The 19431-nt window shown below is 38.8% G+C and overlaps 1 protein-coding gene across 2 annotated transcripts in view; it reads left to right on the top strand.

Moving 5' to 3' along the window:
* DTD1 (D-aminoacyl-tRNA deacylase 1) overlaps positions 1-3868 on the top strand; it is an 88173-nt gene extending 84305 nt beyond the window's left edge. For both annotated transcript variants that reach the window (XM_072140637.1, XM_072140638.1), the window contains exon 6: positions 1123-3868. The gene's annotated coding sequence lies outside the window, so the exon portion shown is untranslated. The remainder of the gene's footprint in view (positions 1-1122) is intronic.
* Positions 3869-19431: the final 15563 nt, after the last annotated feature.

Genomic DNA, 19431 nt, shown 5'->3' with positions numbered 1-19431 from the left:
TTTTTTTTTTTTTTACATTGTAAAGAAACCATTTAGGGATAAGGGCAATGCTTTTTCACCATAGTTTTCTAAAGTATTTATTTTGGTAGGGTTCTTTTAAATGACACGTTCCCCTTAAGCAGGCAGGAGATGCCTAATAAAATTAGAAAGATGTATTTTCATTGGGTGAGATATATTACAATGTTTTATATGCTAACTTGAACTATTAACTTACAAAATATTAGAAACAGCAGGACCAAGTAATTTAAATCATGGTGGCGATATATGGTACGGGTGCTAGAGGTGGCACTCAGAACTCCCTCTATGGGTACTAAGGCCATACCACAAACACAGATTTTTACCAGACTCAAGGCATGGACGATGTGGAAAGGGTTGGATTATCCCTGGAACTCCTCCTCAGGGCCCCACAATTCTTCCTGTTTGGGGGCCCTGTAGAAAAGCTCCAATTATAATCGGAATTTCCCTCCTTCTTTCAATGATATTGGTGATCTCAGATACCAGTATCATTGAATGCTCTGGCAGAGCAGGGAACAATAAGTTAGCAATAAGTAGCTGCTTAAATGTTGGCACTGTGCAATAAATAAGTGTGTCTTGATTTGCAGGTTGCAGTTTGGGCACTCGGTCTCTAAAGGGTTCATTGCCACTGCTCTAGAGGCTTAGTATAGTCACAGTTCTACCACCTACGGAGTACGGTACCTTCTCATGAAGCCCCTAAAGCACCACTTTGAACTAGTCTGTAGTTCATTTAGCACATTGAACCTTGTGCAACATTTCCATGTCATTAATTCATTGCATAACATTGTATTCAGTTTAGTCTCCGCAGGGAAGAAAACACCCAGGTCTTCTCCACCTTGTACATGATGATCTTAATTTCCATGTTTCTTAGAATAGATTTAGAATGAAGTATTTCATGCTCTTTGATCTTCCGTTTAGTCCACTGTCAGTCATACTCACCTTCTATCTCAGCAAAGCTTCCCTAAAGGTAAAAAAGTGCTAAGAGCAAGTAATATCATATCTTTTTACAGACAGAACTAGAGATCTATGATCATCCACATTTCTCCTAATTTCTTATGATGTTTCAATAACAACTTTCAATATAATATTTGTGTTTTTTTCTTCCAGGAGTCCAACAACCTGGAGAAAATTTCCTTAGGGACCAAAGCATTGGTGTTCTTATGGAATACAGCACAGTATATGCAATATCTGTTGTTTGTGCTTGCTGTCTTTGCAGAGATTGTACAGATATTTGTTATAAACTTATTGCCGTCTCTTAGGTGTGTTCTCTTGCGCAACCACATTGTGTTCTTCAAAATGATCATAGGACCTTCCTTAATTCACATGAAATATAAAGACATTTCTGTCTGCTAAGGACAACTCCCGTTCATAAGGCAGCTTTAAAGAGGACCTGGCAGGGCGATTTGGGAAACTAAAACATAAAATCCTTATGGACTGGTGCTTTAGTGTCCCAAATCACCCTTTACCAATTCCCTCCGTGGCCAATATAAAAAAAAAAAGTTATAATTAATGAGGAGTCTGATGAGGTGCATTGGATTGATATCTTGTGCTCCCCACACCTCCTGCAGCACTTCAATGAAGCCGGATCTGTACACCCCGGCTTCATTGCGTAAGGGTCGTAATGGCACATGCACAATGAAGTGGGGTGTAGTACACTGGCTTCACCGCGCGTCTGCACGGTGAGCACGGGAACAAGGTCAGCATTTTTTTATTAAAAGCACCCACATAAACCAATGGGTCATCACAAGTTGGTTTGGTTGTACCAAATTGCCCTGACACATCCTCTTTAAGTTTCAGTAGTATGACCTGGATGATAACAGCTCATTGCTGGAGACTTTAGTGGTCACCTATAATTGTCTTGGGAAGTTATCAGTTTTCAGGGAAAATATAGGGTTACACCACATCCATTAAGATCAGTAGACTAGTATGTAATCAGTGATTGTTCCAAGTCTTTCACTCTTGCTTTCCGTTTTGGTTAAGATCCCACCATAACTTCTCTGTGCACAAGCAGGTCAGTGGACAGGTGATTTTGATAAATACCCCTTAAGGCTGCTTTCACACATAGCATATACATTGCATTTTGATTTGCCTAATTACATTGCAATAACATGTACACTGGGTTTACATCATATTAGCGTACAAAAAACGCAGCCCCAGTCTTTACATAAACCTTTTTTAGAGGACTTTTTTGTAGGTTTAGATATTTTAATGGCAACCTGCCCCCACATTTTTCCCAAATACAGCTAGTGACAGGTTCCCATAAAGCCCTATTAACTGACACCCTTCTTTAACCTATAAATTGTTTTCTTCCCTTTTCCATAAAATCAGTGTTATAAACTTGCCTGGTATCCAGAGGAGGTGGGTGCGAGGCCTAATGTCATGTGGCCATGATGACATCATCTCAGGTCCTTTAGCCTCCTAACATTATCCTCACTGTACACTATGCACATATCTGACCACATAAAATGACAGCATTCCTGCATGAACTTCTAATCCTCTCAATGCAGGCTGCTGTAATGGCATGTGCTCAGATATGTACATGGTGTACAGTTTGGTATTGTTAGAAGTATAAAGAACCTGCAATGATGTCACCCTGGTCACATGACATTACACCTGCATGCAGGGAAAGCATGGGGAGGAACTGCTGGATTCAGCCTGAGGAGGCCACGTCCACCTTGACTCACTACAGATATCTATGGATACCAGGTAATATTATAAAGTTGAATACCTGGGGATCTGAGGGAAAGAAAATAGCAAAAAGAAGGGTGTTAATTAATTACTAGGGAAACTGCCACTAGCTGTATTTGTGAAAATGTGGTGACAGGTTCCCTTTAATGCCATGGGGATCCAACTCCTGGCATTCCCTCTGATAAAGTGATTCCTGCAGTACACTGGGACAGCCAGAAGGTCTAGTGACTGTGCTTAGGTCAATAACCCGGCCTGAAAGACACACTCAGAGATTCAGGACACTACATTGTGTTGCTGGTTCTGAAGCCCGGCAGTCCCTGTGATCAGGTTACAGGGGTGTAGGGAATATCTCACCCACTGATCTTCTGTTGGTAACTTATCCAAAGGACGTCAATGGTGCAGTCCCAGATAATGGAGAACCCCTATAAGTAAAGAGCCAAAGGTCACATTCTAAAGTAGAGCTAATGCACAATTGGCGGCGCAAAACCTGAAGTTTCAAATCTGGCAATTTAGAGTAATAAAATGCTTTTTAAAAACTTATCAGTCTGACAGTTAGCTTGTGGTTTAAGGTAACTTTCCTGCTCCCATTATCTTACTCATTGTGTGTCCTATTATGGAGAAGGTTCATCTTGCTTCCCTTTTTCTGCTCAAAAACGTCTTCAACACCTGTGAATTATAGAATTTTGATTCACCTCATTCTTTTAGGTCTTATTCACATGAACATGTTCGGCCAGTGAAACGGGGACTGTGTGGTGGCCATATCATGCACGGAGTCCCAGCTTCCTTGCTGTACGGCACTGTTGTTCAGGGGAGGAAGCAGGGACGCCTTGCATTATGTATAGCTATCTATGATGCTCGGAGCATATATTTGTGTGAATAAGTCCTTACTGTATCAATACTCCTCCTGAATTCAGTTATATCCACATATTGTAGTAATACAAAGGATATAAAGAGCTGAAATAAATCTACTTTTGTAGTTTAATCTACAGTTCAATGTGATTTTTCCCCGTTGAGGTGTAGACTACAAGACCATGAGGACAAGAATTTTATTGTGTGATTAATTTCATGAGGAAGTTCCATTTCTCTTTCATTGTGTGTTGTCTTCTTGTGAGGCTACAGCTTGTATGCAGCGGTGTGTGTAATAAATGTGTTTAATTTTGAATAATGGCTTTTCTTTGCTTTTTATTGAGATAATCATGTCCTATTAGAGCACAGTATGTCACCACATGCTGGATGAGAAGCTGTCGCATATTTCGTCACAACACCATGTTTTACTTCCAGATTTTGTTGCAAATGTGACACAAACGTCAGTCAATACAGTACTGTGCAGAAGTTTTATTTTAATTGTTTATTTTTATCAATGAACAAAAGAGAAATAAATACAATCAATATTTGGCGTGACTACCCTTTGGCTTTAGAAGAGCTTTACACTTTCACACAGTTTTTAAAGAAACTCGGCAGGGAGATTGTTCCAAACATCTTGGGAAATTCAATATTTCGTATGTGGATGTAGGCTAGTATCACTTCATGTAATCCCAGGTAGACTTGATGATGTAGATATAAGGGCTCTTGGGGGGGTCATATCTATGACTGATTGATGGGGAGCACCCTGTGGCCTCCACTGCTGAGCATAGGAAAGGGCCCTCAACACTTGCATCTGGAAAGCGAGACATTCTCCTTCCTATACTGACACAGTCATGTCCACAGCAGTGTGTTCTGTGATGTAGGACTGTTTTCTGAGACAATCTAGAGCACTTACCTCAGTAATGCAGGGGATGTAGCCCACTGCAGGTCTTGGAATCAGGAACAAGAACATAAGGAGATGGAGTTGGCACCTGTGTCCACAACTGAGTGTACATTACTCTGAGCTGCCGGCATAGTCAGTCATTTCCTAAACAGACAAAAAAGATAATGGAAAGATTTGAAGCTCTTCCATATGATGTTCCACTCTTAATTTTCAAATACTGATAGAAATGACTAAGCAGAATACTGCCGTCTGAATAGAACCTTTCCTGTGCAGTATGAACACACTTGAAAAATGCATTTCCTACACCAAATTCAGAGAACAAGTTATCTTTATGTGGGTTTATTATCTGCACTATAGGGCGGGTTATACACAATTATTTTCCACCAGCTTGTGGGTTTTTTTCTGAGACAATTTCTAGCTAAACAGTCATGATTCTAAAAGATTGTTAATCCAGCAAATTTGGCTGGTGCTATTTATATATATACTAGAGTATAAGCCGACCTGAGTAAAAGCAGAGACCCCTAATTTTACCACCAAAAACTGGGAAAACCTATTGACTCGAGTATAAGCCGAGGTTGTAGTATACAGCTAGCCAGCCCCAAGTAGTATACAGCCAGCCCCATGTAGTATACAGCCGGATCGGGAGCCTCGCTCTGAAGATCGGGACCCGCGCCAACGATCCGGACACCGGAGGGTGAGTATTAAGTTTTTTATTTTTTACTTGACTTGTGTAAATGCCGAGGTGAGTTTATTCAGCACATTTTTTTGTTTATACACAAGTATATACAGTATATAGCCTGTGCCAAAAATGTTCAAGATAATGGAGAACTAGATGAAATTTGTCAGAGGGACTAAGACTTTAAAGAGAGACAAAACATCTAAAAATATTTTTTTAATTTCTGAAATGTATAGTGCAGGTAATAATAGGTATGTAGGTTCTGTAAATATGATCTTAAAGAAAATCTACCATTTGTTTTTATGCGTCGTGACCCAGACATTGAGAATGCTGTAGCTTCACTGATGCAGAAACATATGTTGTTTAATGCCTGATCTGAGTGGTTTTGCCCAAAAAACATTAATAAAATTTAGGACCTTGGGAAAGCTGGATGAAGACTGTCTTCCGTGTATAAGAGAGCTGCCTGAATTGTCCAGACAAGACTAATCAACCTGACCTGGATGACTCATACACATGTAGCCGGACAAGGCTGGAGCAGTGCATAATTAGGGTGAGGAGAAGAGCAGGAACAGACACATGAGCAACAGAGCCTCATTATCATAATTTTATAATTGTTTTGTCAGAAAAATCACTTGGTTCCGGGATTAAACAAGATATGTTTCTGCATCAGTGTAGCTACAGCATTCTCAAGGTATGTTTAGTTCATAGTCCATAAAAACAAATGGTAGATTTCCTTTAAGTTGAATTTGTATCTATATAATTCCGTCAAATTATGTATATTATGTTATATAGAATATATTATAGTTGATGATTCAGCTCTCTGGGGTTATTAGACTCTCCAGTGTCTGTAAAGAGTTAAGTCATTAGACACCTTACTAGGATCCTTTTTCTCTCAGCTGTAAGTAGATACGGGACAGGAAGCTGATTTACACAAACTGCTTAAATAAGGTAGAAATGTAGAGGAAAAAGGACACATGAACATCCTTCTTTAAAAGAAGTATATTATAATGTTTATTATTATCATCTGCACTATTCATTTATGCCACTTTTTGAAAGTTTAGTTATCCTTTAAGTAACACATTGCTTAAGGATATGGTGGATGGCCTAGAAACATAGACTGACTTTTCATTTTATCTAGTCATTTTAAAACTATTAATTCCGGAATAAAAAGTGACACAAAAGGGTTCATTTACTAGGGTTTCCTGAATATATCCGTTTTGCACCGAATCGGCCCGGGTTGTTGGCGCACGCGATCGGATTGTGGCGCATTGGCGCCGGCTTTCACGTGACACAAATCAGGGGCGTGGCCGTTGGCCAACACGACGGATTCGGAAAAAACGGAGAATTTTACAAAACGATTTGTGTCGCAAGATCAAGCACCCACATACACCAGGAAGAAGAAGGTGAACTCCGACGGACCTCGGCACAGCAGCGACACCTGGTGAATATCGTGCGCACGACCTTAGTGAATCCCGGCATACCCGAATCCTCGCCAGACAACACGCCACTGGATCGCGACTGGACCGGGTAAGTAAATGTGCCCCAAAGTGTGAATAACACCCAAAGTATATGAAGATTTCTGCACTAACAATGTGATTTAGGCCAATTCTTCACCGTGAAAAGATAAATCCAATATGAAGGTAAATGTTTTGCAGATAAAAAAAAGTCAAAAAATAAAACTGAAATCAAAATTGTATATAATCTACAACTCTTTTAAAACTATTCATTCGGGAATAGAAAATGACACAAAGTGTGAATAACACCTAAAGTATATTAAGATTTCTGCAATATCAATGTGTTTCAGGGCAATTCCTACCCACGAAAAGCTGAATCCAATATGAAAGTAAATGTTTTGCAGATAAAACAAGGCTCTGTTTTTTTCCTTTTATTAATAGCTGTAGAAAACACATTTACTGTGCAGCTTTCTTGACAGCTCCCCTCCAGATTGGCGCTCAGCATCCCCTTCCAGTGACAGCTGTAGGCATTAGTGGAGGTCTCCTGGTGTCAGCGACATGACAGATAGAGGAAGCGCTCTCTCAAGCTGAAAGTGCTGGAAATGGGTGACCTCTCTTGCTAATACATAAAAATACGGCTGCAATGTGGTGGGGCAACATTTATCTGCGTAATAACAGTATGTAGAAAATAATGAATTGCATTGAATATATGATAGGAATAGTTTTGGTTTATACATTTGACACATTGAGGGGAATTCATCATGACAATTAGTCTTTCTTCAATTCCATTTTGTTTTATCTAAATTCATCAAGTGAGTCTATGTATGTTGTATGTTTTTTTTTTTGTCTCGCAGTTTGTTTTGTTTTTTTTTTTTGCGTTTGTCGCACATGTCCCTCTAAGAAGCAATTGGTCTTTGGTAGTGTTATTTGTCCTTTTTCTACACCAGGGGGTGACTGCAGTCATTTTGCGCTGAAATATGCACCTAAATGAAAATTTGTGCCAAATCACAAATCATGATTTTAGTTCAGTTTTGTGAGATTTAGTCTATGCAAATAATGAATTTGGAGCAAGCAGGGTCTATTTTAAAGTGACTTTCCACTGTCTTATGTTCCTTCTGGTGCAATGAAAAGTCCCAAAACAGCTTTTGTATCACAACTGCGCTGAAACAATGACAAACAGAGACAAAAACCCCAATGATAAATCCTCTCTACCATGATATAGTTCTGCAATATGTAAATTTGTATTTTTTTTTTTTACCTAAAAGGGGTATTAAGACAAGATTCTTAAATATACTCAGGATAAAAAAAAATAACACATTCTCTATTTGCCTGTTATTAACAAAAATACAGCATTTCACAGATATAAGTCCAACCTGTCCCTATCAGTCCTAGTGTACACAATTCTGGTAGCCCCGGGATCCAACCCTAAGGGTTTCAGAAGTTTAGGGTTGGATTGGACAGATGCTTCTCCTGTCTGAAGCTACAGTGAGCTCCTCTCTGCCTCCGGCCCCAAGATGAACTCACACACACACACACTTCCTGCAGTCAAGCAACAGTACAGTTTAAAGCACACTAACCTACACCTCATATACTGGAGGACAGTGCTAGTTTTACATGTTGACATCCTAAACCCACTAACATTAGAAACCCCCAATAATAAAATCATTAGACAAGTCAGGAAATGCATAGAGCTAGAACTTCACAGGGACTTGGGCTATGTCACAAGTAACATGATGCAAAGATCACAGGGTATCATCTCATCAAATGAAAGTAGATAATAGTGATAGTAATGATAGTAGTTATATGGACTGATGACATGCCCAAACTGGGCTACAAAACACATCTCCCTATACATATATACATTTGAATTGTGTTTTTAAATATATAGCTTTTTAAGCCTTTTTGAAAGATAGAAATAAAAATTCCAAATCCATCAACAGGCGCCGAATGGAGTTTATCGGCTAAGCTAGACACTTACAACTTTCCAGATCAAATAACAGTATATAAGTACAGGTGGTCCCCTACTTAAGAACACTCGACTTACAGACGACCCCTAGTTACAAACGGACCTCTGGATGTTGGTAATTTACTGTACTTCACCCTTAGGCCGGTTCCACACTTGCGAGTGTGATGCGATGAATTCGCATCACACTCGCAACGCAGGCTGCTCGGATCGCACGGCCCGAACACTGCACATCGGGAGTGAACTCAACATGTCACTTCAGTCCCGGTGTGCAGCGTTCGGGCCGTGCGATCCGAGCAGCATGCGTTGTGAGTGTGATGCGAGTTCATCGCATCACACTCGCAAGTGTGGAACTGGCCTTAGACTACAATAAACAGCTATAACCGTTACCAAAAGGCATCTGCAATTAAGCTTTATTGCTAATCCTGGTTCTTATGTCAATCCTACATTTTTAAAGTCCAATTGTCACAAAGACAAAAAAAAAAAATCTGGCTGGGGTTACAATAATAAAATATACAGTTCTGACTTGCATACAAATTTAACTTAAGAACAAACCTACAGAACCTATCTTGTACGTAACCTGTACATTTGTTTTCGGAATTGCAATTTACTCACAATTGCGTCACACAATGATCACAAAATTTCGCAATTTCCACATTCACTTTCATTAGCTGCAATAAATGTAGTTAGTACATAAAATCTTTGGGTGCAGCACTTAATGTATAACCTGACGTCTTCTATTCATGAGTTTAGAAACAGCTTTTCATAAATCATGATAGAGGCGTGAATATTCCATTATTCCCATTCACAATATTTTATTCTCACGTAGACCAATGTGATTGTGTGATTAATGGAGAGTTGGATCTTTATTTGCCCTTCTTCTTGCACATTTGGATTTTTCGCCTCTGCATATTTGGCTTCTAAGTGTCCATGTAATTGTAAAACACCATCTAAGCTCATATAATTGATCCAAGTACATTCTGTCGCTAATGCCTGACTTTCAGTGAACTTAATATATGGTAACTGTGGTTTTCAGCAGAATGAATCATTTGGGTACCATTATCAAAATGACTGATGTGTTGTACATGGCAGAATGTGTAAATCACGTTTCATGTAAAAAAAGAAAAAATCTTATATGAATTTTATCAACTAATATCAATTAGGCTGTGATTTCCAGTTTGAGTATAAATACAGACCTACAAATCTAGACCAGATAGAAAAATGTCCCCAAAAAAGCACCAAAATGTTGTGCTATTAGTATAAAACCACATAAAAAAACACGCTTAGGCCACAATTTGGTGGACACTGTTTTAAGGGCTTTCACTGTGCGCTCCAAATGACACGTCCTCTTTATTCTAAGGGTCAGTATGATGATGGGAATACCACATTTATATAAGTTTTAATAGATTTTTTAAAAAATTAAAACCTTTTGTAATTTTTTTTTTTTAATTTATCCTATTCTAGGGCTAAAACTTTTTCATACTTTGCTGTAGGGAACCGTGGTAAAGGAAACCAACCACCTAAAAAACATTAATCATCATAGTGTGCGCTGGCGGGGAGAAAAAAAAACAAAAAACTTTGTAATATGCTTTATTTGAAGGAAACCTGTCTGCAGATTTTGACATTTTAAACTAATGACTGGTTCTTAAATTTTAACACTGATCCCCAATCTTATTTTATAATAATAATTAGTTTTGTATGGAACATAAAAAGATACTAAACGCCTTACCAGGAAAGACCATCTTATATTTACCATATTTTTATGATAACTTTTCAAGCATATTTATATATCACCTGAGTCACTGTGTCATGCAATAAGTCACTTTCAGTTCTCCCTCATCCCTCCTCCTTTCTGACTACGTCATACGACCTCTTCAAGCAAATGCAGTGCTTGGGCAACCTTCTGAAATGCGCAGTAAACAATATAGAAGAGTCATGTCTTTAATGTCTCACTGCACATCCACGGCTTCCCTTGGCCGGTAGCTAGGCATTGAGCTAGGGACCAGTTGTGTACATCAACAAAGTGCTTGTATCTATGCATATGGTTATGAGCAGGATTTCCTCTTGATGTCTATACTGTAAACCATACTCTTTATTCTTCTCATTTCTATATATGTCATTGTGTATAAAATAAAGCAAATTGATATTGGTTTAATTAAAATACATTAAAAAAAAACATTATTTTTTGCAAAAAAAAAAAAAATGTCTTGGTTTTTCCATATTGTGACACCAATAACGTTTTCTTACTTTGGTCTACGGAGCTGTGTAAGGTTTTTTTTTTTTTGTGGGACGAGCTGACATTTTTATTGTTGCCATTTGAAAACCCCATTGATAATTTTTTATTCAAACCACTATTATGTCCTTAAAGAGGTTTGCACAAATAAAGTTCTCAAATTTGAATCCCCTATTGATGTTTACACAGTGAAGCTCATTTTAACCCCCTTACTTTACAAGTTTTATTGCTATTTTAGCTCTTTTAACTCTCTAAGCAGGCATATTATGATCCCTCTATTGCTGTGAGATGCACTGGTCTGACAATGTGCATCGATTATCAGGACACAGGGTTATCTACACTTTTAATTAGGTTCTGAACATTCTATTAATACCTGACTCATAGTAAAAGAGAGATGATATCCATTAGATAGATATAACACACAATGAAACACTTCAGCCCTGCTACATCTAAACTATAACAAAAACAGAGAGCACCCCCCTCTTTATCTGTAGCATGTAGAGTAAGTCTCTGCACATGGTGCTTGCTGGTAGAAAGTGTCTGTGTGTGAGCTTGTCATGTAATGGAGAGTGGATGGGCTGGAGGCACAGAGGAGAAGCAGCAAAGAGAAGCTATTCATGAGAAGAATCTGTCCTTCCCGACCATAATCAGAAGATTTACGCTTGGATCTTGAGGCAACCGAAATTGTATACACCAGGACAGGTTGGACTTATGTCTGTGGCATGCTGTATTTTTGTCAATAACATTGAATCAGAGAATGTGTTATCTTGTTATACTGAGTATATTTAACAATATTGTCTTTGTGGGAATATCCCTTTAAGGGAATAAAACATGCCCAAGACTCTAGTAAACACTGTCATAAATGAATCCATTTGTTCATGAGCTGCATGTAAGATGAGCTCATTTGCATTTAAATACAATGTACATTTTATTTTTCTATTAGGCAGTAGTATATTTTCCTACAGCAAGGAGTGTGCATTGTCTGAATTGCCGATGAGCCTGAGCTTATCACAAGTCCCCTTGGCATTGTAGCGGCTGCCTATAATAGCTAACTCTTTTGTTGTGCCAATGTGCCCTCTCCAGTTCTTGTAACTATCTTTACTTTTCCCTTTGCATTGACTTTCACATAGACGGTCACATTTACTTTCTTTCTGGAGCTGTTTAATTTTATTAATTTTCATTACGACAATTGTGCCACTGCTGTGTTTTATTTATACAGGTAGCCAGTGATAGATTATAATACAGGCGGCTTTGGCGGAAGCCCAAATATTCTAGGGGTCCCGTGGCCACCTAAACCACTCACCAATTTGAGAAGGACCTTCACCCAAGAAATCCTCATACATCTGTTCCTGCTCTCATTTCACATGTACTCAAGAGCCATTTCAGGACCTTTGAAGGTCCTCCAAAGGTCCTGAAACCACATATTGAAAGCTCGTTCTCCATGACCCAAGAAACTTCATTCTAGTACCACATGTAGGAAGTAACTTTTGTAGGGGCTATAATATTCATACATCCCAGGGCCCATGGCCGTCTTAATCCACCCCTGCAGGTAACAATATCTTTAACCTTTTAACCCCTTCACAACTTCAGCTATCTTGCACCTTTCTGACATCACTGCATCAACGCTTTAACATATCCAGGTGATTTTCAAGTTGTTTTCTCGTGTGATGTTTTATCTCAATTGAAAATTTTGAATGATATGTCTTGCATTTATTTATGAAAAAAAACTAAATTAACTAAAAATTCGGAATTAAAAAAAATTCTTATTCTATTCCTTATGCTTTCAGAGAGAGTCATTCCAACAACATAACATGTTAACTAACAGTTACGGTGCGTCTGCTTTATATTAGCAGGGTTTTTTATGCCTCTTCTCATTTTTGTAGGAGGGTTTGAGGCTTTTATCTTTAGGTGTGATTATTACATTTTCATAAAAATCATGAAAACCTACATTTTGAGGGATCAACTCAACTTTCACATGACTTTGAGAGGCTTAACTTAAAGTAAAACCCTACAAAAAGAAGCTACACCCCACAATGCATGTAAAACAACTTTTAGCATGTTTGTTAACCCTTCAAGTGCCTCACAGGGCTTAACCCCTTACTGACGTGTGATGTACTAGTACGTCGCGCGTCAGCTGCGGGTTATTGGAGAGGGCTCTCGGGCTGAGCGGGGGAAAAGAAAATCATCACTACTTGTTTTGGATTGTTAGCATATTTTTTGGGTCATTCACTGTACCATGAAAATAATATGCTGTCTTTATTCTATAGATCACTATTCATACGGCAATAGCTCTTTATAAACTTTAAAAAAATATTTTGCCAATTTTACTGGATTAAAAACAAAAATAGAAAAAATCTCATTTGTTTCAGGATCAACATGTTTTCAGATTCCTAACTTTAGTATCTTTCTGTTGCGATAATTCAGAGCTGGTTGAGGGCTTATTCTTTGCCAAAAGAGTTCAGCCGTATCATTTTGAGGCACTGGGCTTTTTTTAAATCACTTTTTAGATAGTATTTTGTGAAGGGATTTGATGAAAATCGACATTTTGGGAAGCTTTTCTGTTTTGATGTACATAGTGGTTTCAGACTTATTGGGGCACATTTACTGACCTGGTCCCGCGGGGTTTGTGAAAGTGCATTGTCCGACGATCATGGATTCACTAAGATTGTGCACCCAATATCCTGCATGTGTCGCTTCCCCGCTCAGGTCCGACAGAGTTCACCTTCTTCTTCCCGGTGCATGTAAGTGCATTGTCTTGCGACACAATTTGAATCTTAAATTCCGCGCTCAGTCCAAATCAGTCAGATCGTCCACCGATTTCTGTCGCATGAAAGCCAAAATCCAATCTTGTGCAACACAATCCCAGCACAAACCCCTGTTAAGTACCTGTCAAAGCTGCACAAATCCCAAAAACCGTGAACAGTAAATAAATATTAAAAGTATAGTAAAATAAGCCCCGTTGTACAGATTGTTATGGATATGTTGGTTTTGTTGTGATATAATTTTTGTACTTTATATGATGTATATATGTTATGCTGGTAATGCTTTATAATCACACTGCTGGGATTTATGTAGCAACAGTTAATCTACCAGATTTCCTTTATGTTATATTGTGTAAAGGCTTTTCCTGTTTTGCCCATATCTCATATGTATTGTACCTTACAATTAGACTTTTCTACTTCTAGTTGCTTATGCTGTTATCAGTAACTTTTCATCAGTAAGAACAAACAGGATACTATATAATATCGGCATGATCAGCATTTGTCAGCGAAATGCATCCAGGCTGTGACTACAGCAGAGACAAAAGTCAGACAGTATGTAGCTCGTATCAGCAGAATTTATCAATGGGAATGAGATTGCTCACTTCACTTAATGTATGCTGACTATATACATTAGTTTAGCAGACTTCTAGTGAATAGAAATAATAAAAGTGCTTTGGTTGTTTAGAGAATTATCTAAACAAAGGGGGTTTTGGAATTAAAAATATGTAATCCTATAGTCATTAACTACATATAGATTACAATTGCTCCCACGAGCAGGGCCCTCGTTGCTATTGTTCCATCTGATTCTGTTATTTTGTCTTTATATTGTATGTTCCTCATGATTTGTAAAGCACTGAGAAATATTTTGGCTCTAAATTAAGATATTTTATTATTATTTATCGCTCTACGTCTAGTTTAAAGTTTAAACATGTGTGGGAAAAATGCTGCAAAGTCTATTGCTTTCCAAAATAGAAGTGTTAATGGAAGTGTAAAATTTTTGAATTGGACAAGGAGTCCTGAAAGTGATGTTGTGACCCCCCACATAGCTCTGATCTCAAATTTATTTAGCCTGTCTCGAATTATAGGAAGAGACAGAAGGATGAGAGAAAGCCTTCATACACAGATAATTTGTGGTAAGTTTTCCAAGATGTCTTAAACATCCTCCCCGCTGAGTTCCTTGAAAAATTGTGTGCAAATGCAGAATTGATACTGTTTTGAAGACAAAGAAGACCACACCACATTTTGACATATGAAACCAGGATGAAGGATTGTAAACCAAACATACTGACACACTGGTGTGTGCCTGCTCTGACAGGATCTGTTCTTCTTTAAGCTCCTTATGCCCTTGTTTTAAGAAAAAAATGGCTTTCAGAATAATGCAAATGAGTCTGAAGGACTCCAGGCTCCATTAGCACCATTGGACCCCGGAGCCCCTCAGGCTTGTTTGCATAATTTAATTTTTTTTTTTTAAAAGGGGTGGGGGGTGGCACACACCAGTATGTCAGTGTGCTTCGTTTACAATCCTTGATGCTGGTGGTAGATGTCCTTTAAATATATATTTTTTAAATTAACTGATTTTTATTACTTGATATAAACTATTAACACTTCTGCTTTTAAAAGCATTGTTCCCACAAGCGCTTAAAACTTTTTGCACCCTAGTGTATGTCTTACAAAGAGGGGAGAAAGAATGAACTCACTTGCATTATTATAATCCACTGAAGCAAGGCCAAATGTAGAAGCATGTAGAAAATATAATTCAGCTCACCGGAGAAATCACTTGGTATAGTTAAAAATCCATGTTTACTTTATTGAAGACATTATTAAGAAGTATCCAAAAAGCCGTAACGCGTAGTTTAGCATGCTCTATTTTTACATATGTGTACACACCCTTTCAAAGAATTTTTTGGATACTTTTAAATCCTGTCTTTGGATACTTTTAAAACATGGATTTTAACTATACCAATTGATTTATAGTGTGAGCTGGTTAATATTTTCTACTAATTTATGTGGTTGTACACCAGGAGTCTTGTTCTTCTGTATGGACTTGCTCTACGTCCAGGGACATCACTAAATCAATCATAGCGGCGGGGGAGATCTGAGGCAAGGATATCTTATCTTCAGTGTTAAACTCTCTGCCTCTAAAACTTTATACAACCAATTTACATCTCATTTACCTGATTTACTGGATGATGCCACAACACTAGGCCACGAAAGAAGGGGCAGATTTGCCTCACAACATACTGGAAGTAGTTTGTTGGGTCAATTTCTGCTGAGAGTTTCCCTTTAAGTCATCAGAGTCCTTCCAGCTAAGGTTGACCTAACACACTTCCCTGATGGACCATCTGAGAGTTACTTTATCTTTACCTTCTGCAAGGTAGAAGGAATAAAGGATCATTTAATCTTCTAACCCAAATCATAAAAAATAACACTACATTCTCCTCCATGAACTTCTATGATTTTATTTTAATCTTACAAGGGTAGAGTAGATGCAAAAAAATGTTTCCCAATATACCAGGTTTCTACAAATTCAGTAATACTTAAAAAAAAATTTTTTATTATACATAATATACACTCACCGGCCACTTTACAGGCGGTCCCCTACTTAAGGACACCCGACTTACAGACGACCCATAGTTACAGACGGACCCCTCTGCCCACTGTGACCTCTGGTGAAGCTCTCTGGATGCTTTACTATAGTCCCAGACTGCAATGATCAGCTGTAAGATGCCTGTAATGAAGCTTTATTGATAATTCTCGGTCCAATTACACCAAAAATTTTGAAACTCCAATTGTCACTGGGGCAAAAGAAAAAAAATTGTCTAGAACTTCCATTATAAAATATATAAGAACAAACCTCCAGACCCTATCTTGTATGTAACCCGGGGACTGCCTGTATTAGGTACAACATGCTAGTAACGGATTGGACCCCCTTTTGCCTTCAGAACTGCCTCAATTCTTCGTGGCATAGATTCAGCAAGGTGCTGGAAGCATTCCTCAGAGATTTTGGTCCATATTGACATGACGGCATCACACAGTTGCCGCAGATTTGTCGGCTGCACATCCATGATGCAAATCTCCCGTTCCACCACATCCCAAAGATGCTCTATTGGATTGAGATCTGGTGACTGTGGAGGCCATTTGAGTACAGTGACCTCATTGTCATGTTCAAGAAACCAGTCTGAGATGATTCCAGCTTTATGACATGGCGCATTATCCTGCTGAAAGTAGCCATCAGATGTTGGGTACATTGTGGTCATAAAGGGATGGACATGGTCAGCAACAATACTCAGGTAGGCTGTGGCGTTGCAACGATGCTCAATTGGTACCAAGGGGCCCAAAGAGTGCCAAGAAAATATTCCCCACACCATGACACCACCACCACCAGCCTAAACCGTTGATACATGGCAGGATGGATCCATGCTTTCATGTTGTTGACGCCAAATTCTGACCCTACCATCCGAATGTCGCAGCAGAAATCGAGACTCACCAGACCAGGCAACGTTTTTCCAATCTTCTACTTTCCAATTTCGATGAGCTTGTGCAAATTGTAGCCCCAGTTTCCTGTTCTTAGCTGAAAGGAGTGGCACCCGGTGTGGTCTTCTGCTGCTGTAGCCCATCTGCCTCAAAGTTCGACGTACTGTGCGTTCAGAGATGCTCTTCTGCCTACCTTGGTTGTAACGGGTGGCGATTTGATTCACTGTTGCCTTTCTATCAGCTCGAACCAGTCTGCCCATTCTCCTCTGACCTCTGGCATCAACAAGGCATTTCCTCCCACAGAACTGCCGCTCACTGGATTTTTTTTCTTTTTCGGACCATTCTCTGTAAACCCTAGAGATGGTTGTGCGTGAAAATCCCAGTAGATCAGCAATTTCTGAAATACTCAGACCAGCCCTTCTGGCACCAACAACTATGCCACTTTCAAAGGCCTCAAATCACCTTTCTTCCCCATACTGATGCTCGGTTTGAACTGCAGGAGATTGTGTTGACCATATCTACATGCCTAAATGCACTGAGTTGCCGCCATGTGATTGGCTGATTAGAAATTAAGTGTTAACGAGCAGTTGGACAGGTGTACCTAATAAAGTGGCCGGTGAGTGTATATATACTGTATATATATACGTCCTCAGAAAACCTCTCTTCTACATAATTATAAGTCGCCTGTAAATCCTTTTAATTGCTATAACACAGTGAATTATAATAAAAGTGTCTTTTATGGAGTTATTCCGGCAAGTTTACTGTGTGTAATAAATGGAAAAAAGACCTCTCCTGGTAACAGCTAAGTGTATATTGTGTATGTATCTACCACTGCATTAGGACTATAAACGGAAATCTGAGTTGAAGATTTTCGGAAAGTAGTCCGGCACTCCTAGGACAGTTTACTCTTCTGCTAAATTGATGGGAAGCCGTTAAACACTTTTAGGTGTTGACAATGTAAGCCAATGTTTAATAAAGCAGATTGTGAAATTCTCCTTAATGCAGCTCTGTGATGGTAGTAAAACTTCAGGCATGAAAGCACTAATGGGTTTTATGACCCCTTATTTATATGGGATTACCATATACTGGTCTTGAGAGATATGTTATAGATGGGCTTCTGAATCTGTCATATAAGAAACAGAACTATATACACATTTGTTGGATATATTACTAAATTATGAGGCACAACTCTCATCAAACCAAAAAGTATTTAGTAAATCCTTAATCCATCCATTTGGAAAAACTTCAGATTGAATGATCTCCGTTTTTCAGTCTTGAAAATTAATTCTTCTGAGGTTATTGTCTGACAAAAAGAGCACAAGTGAAGACCGCTCGAACATGCATCCATTAGACTGTATATACAGTTTCTAAATGTTTGTCACCTACATGAAAGACATGCCATAATATTGAGCGCAGCCACCTATCTTAGTTTGTTTCATTACTGAATTTTTCAGTGTTAATAGATGATGCCTAGATTTATGGGTCAGCTTCTTTATGCTAGCATTACTGTACATGGCTTAGTTTTACTTCTCAATACAATCATCTGCCAAACAATAAGTTAGAAAAAATCCATCTTACTCAAAAGCTTCACTCCATGGACAAAACTGAAATGGACAGGATCCTGCTCACAACTAAAACATTGGATAAACATTGGTCTTTTTGACCATCCATGTTGGTGGTCGAACAGACTGCAAAGAAAACAAAGTTGATTTGATAGCGGGTGACTGAGGTGCACAAGGGATATTGGCAAAGTACCTGCCTAAGTCATCACAGAAGGTGCTGCATTTTTGTGATCATTGGGTGACCCACAGGTCAGAAGAGAATGAGATTTTAAATTTTTGTTATAGTAGTCTGAGTTAAATCCTTAAAGCAAGTTAAAATCCTACTTACCAACTCTCCCTTAAGGCCCGTTCCACACTTGGGAGTGTGATGCGATGAACTCGCATCACACTTGCAACGCAAGCTGCTACTTGGGAACGCATGGCCCGAACGCTGCATTGCGGGAGTGAACTCAGCATGTCAGTTCACTCCCGTTGTGCAGCGTTCGGGCCGTGTGTTCCCGGCAGCTTGCGTTGTGAGTGTGATGCGAGTTCATCTTGGAGTCCTGGAAAAGTTGTCAAATGTCTTGTGCCCAGTGAAAAACTACCCTTCTGCCTGTACAAAAGAACTAAAAATGGGTACATTTTCAGGGGCATGCCAGCATATCATGCCTGATATAGTTGTGGTGATCAGAAATGTTGATTTGGTCTGCCCCAGGAATTTTGCGTCAGTGTTCGTTGATAAAAGATAACCTTGTTTGCCTGTAACCACTATAGTGGTGACTGAAGTGATTTTTTAGATGTATATCATTGCTTTTCAGCTCTGTTTCAATTATATTGAGTTATAGATCAAGTTTTAGTCCTAAAAGAACAAGATTCAT

Source organism: Engystomops pustulosus, chromosome 3 (assembly GCF_040894005.1).
Source record: "Engystomops pustulosus chromosome 3, aEngPut4.maternal, whole genome shotgun sequence".
NCBI classification, from domain to species: Eukaryota; Metazoa; Chordata; class Amphibia; order Anura; family Leptodactylidae; genus Engystomops; species Engystomops pustulosus.
The sequence above is the reverse complement of the archived record's forward strand: the minus strand, read 5'-3'. Positions and strand labels throughout refer to the sequence as shown.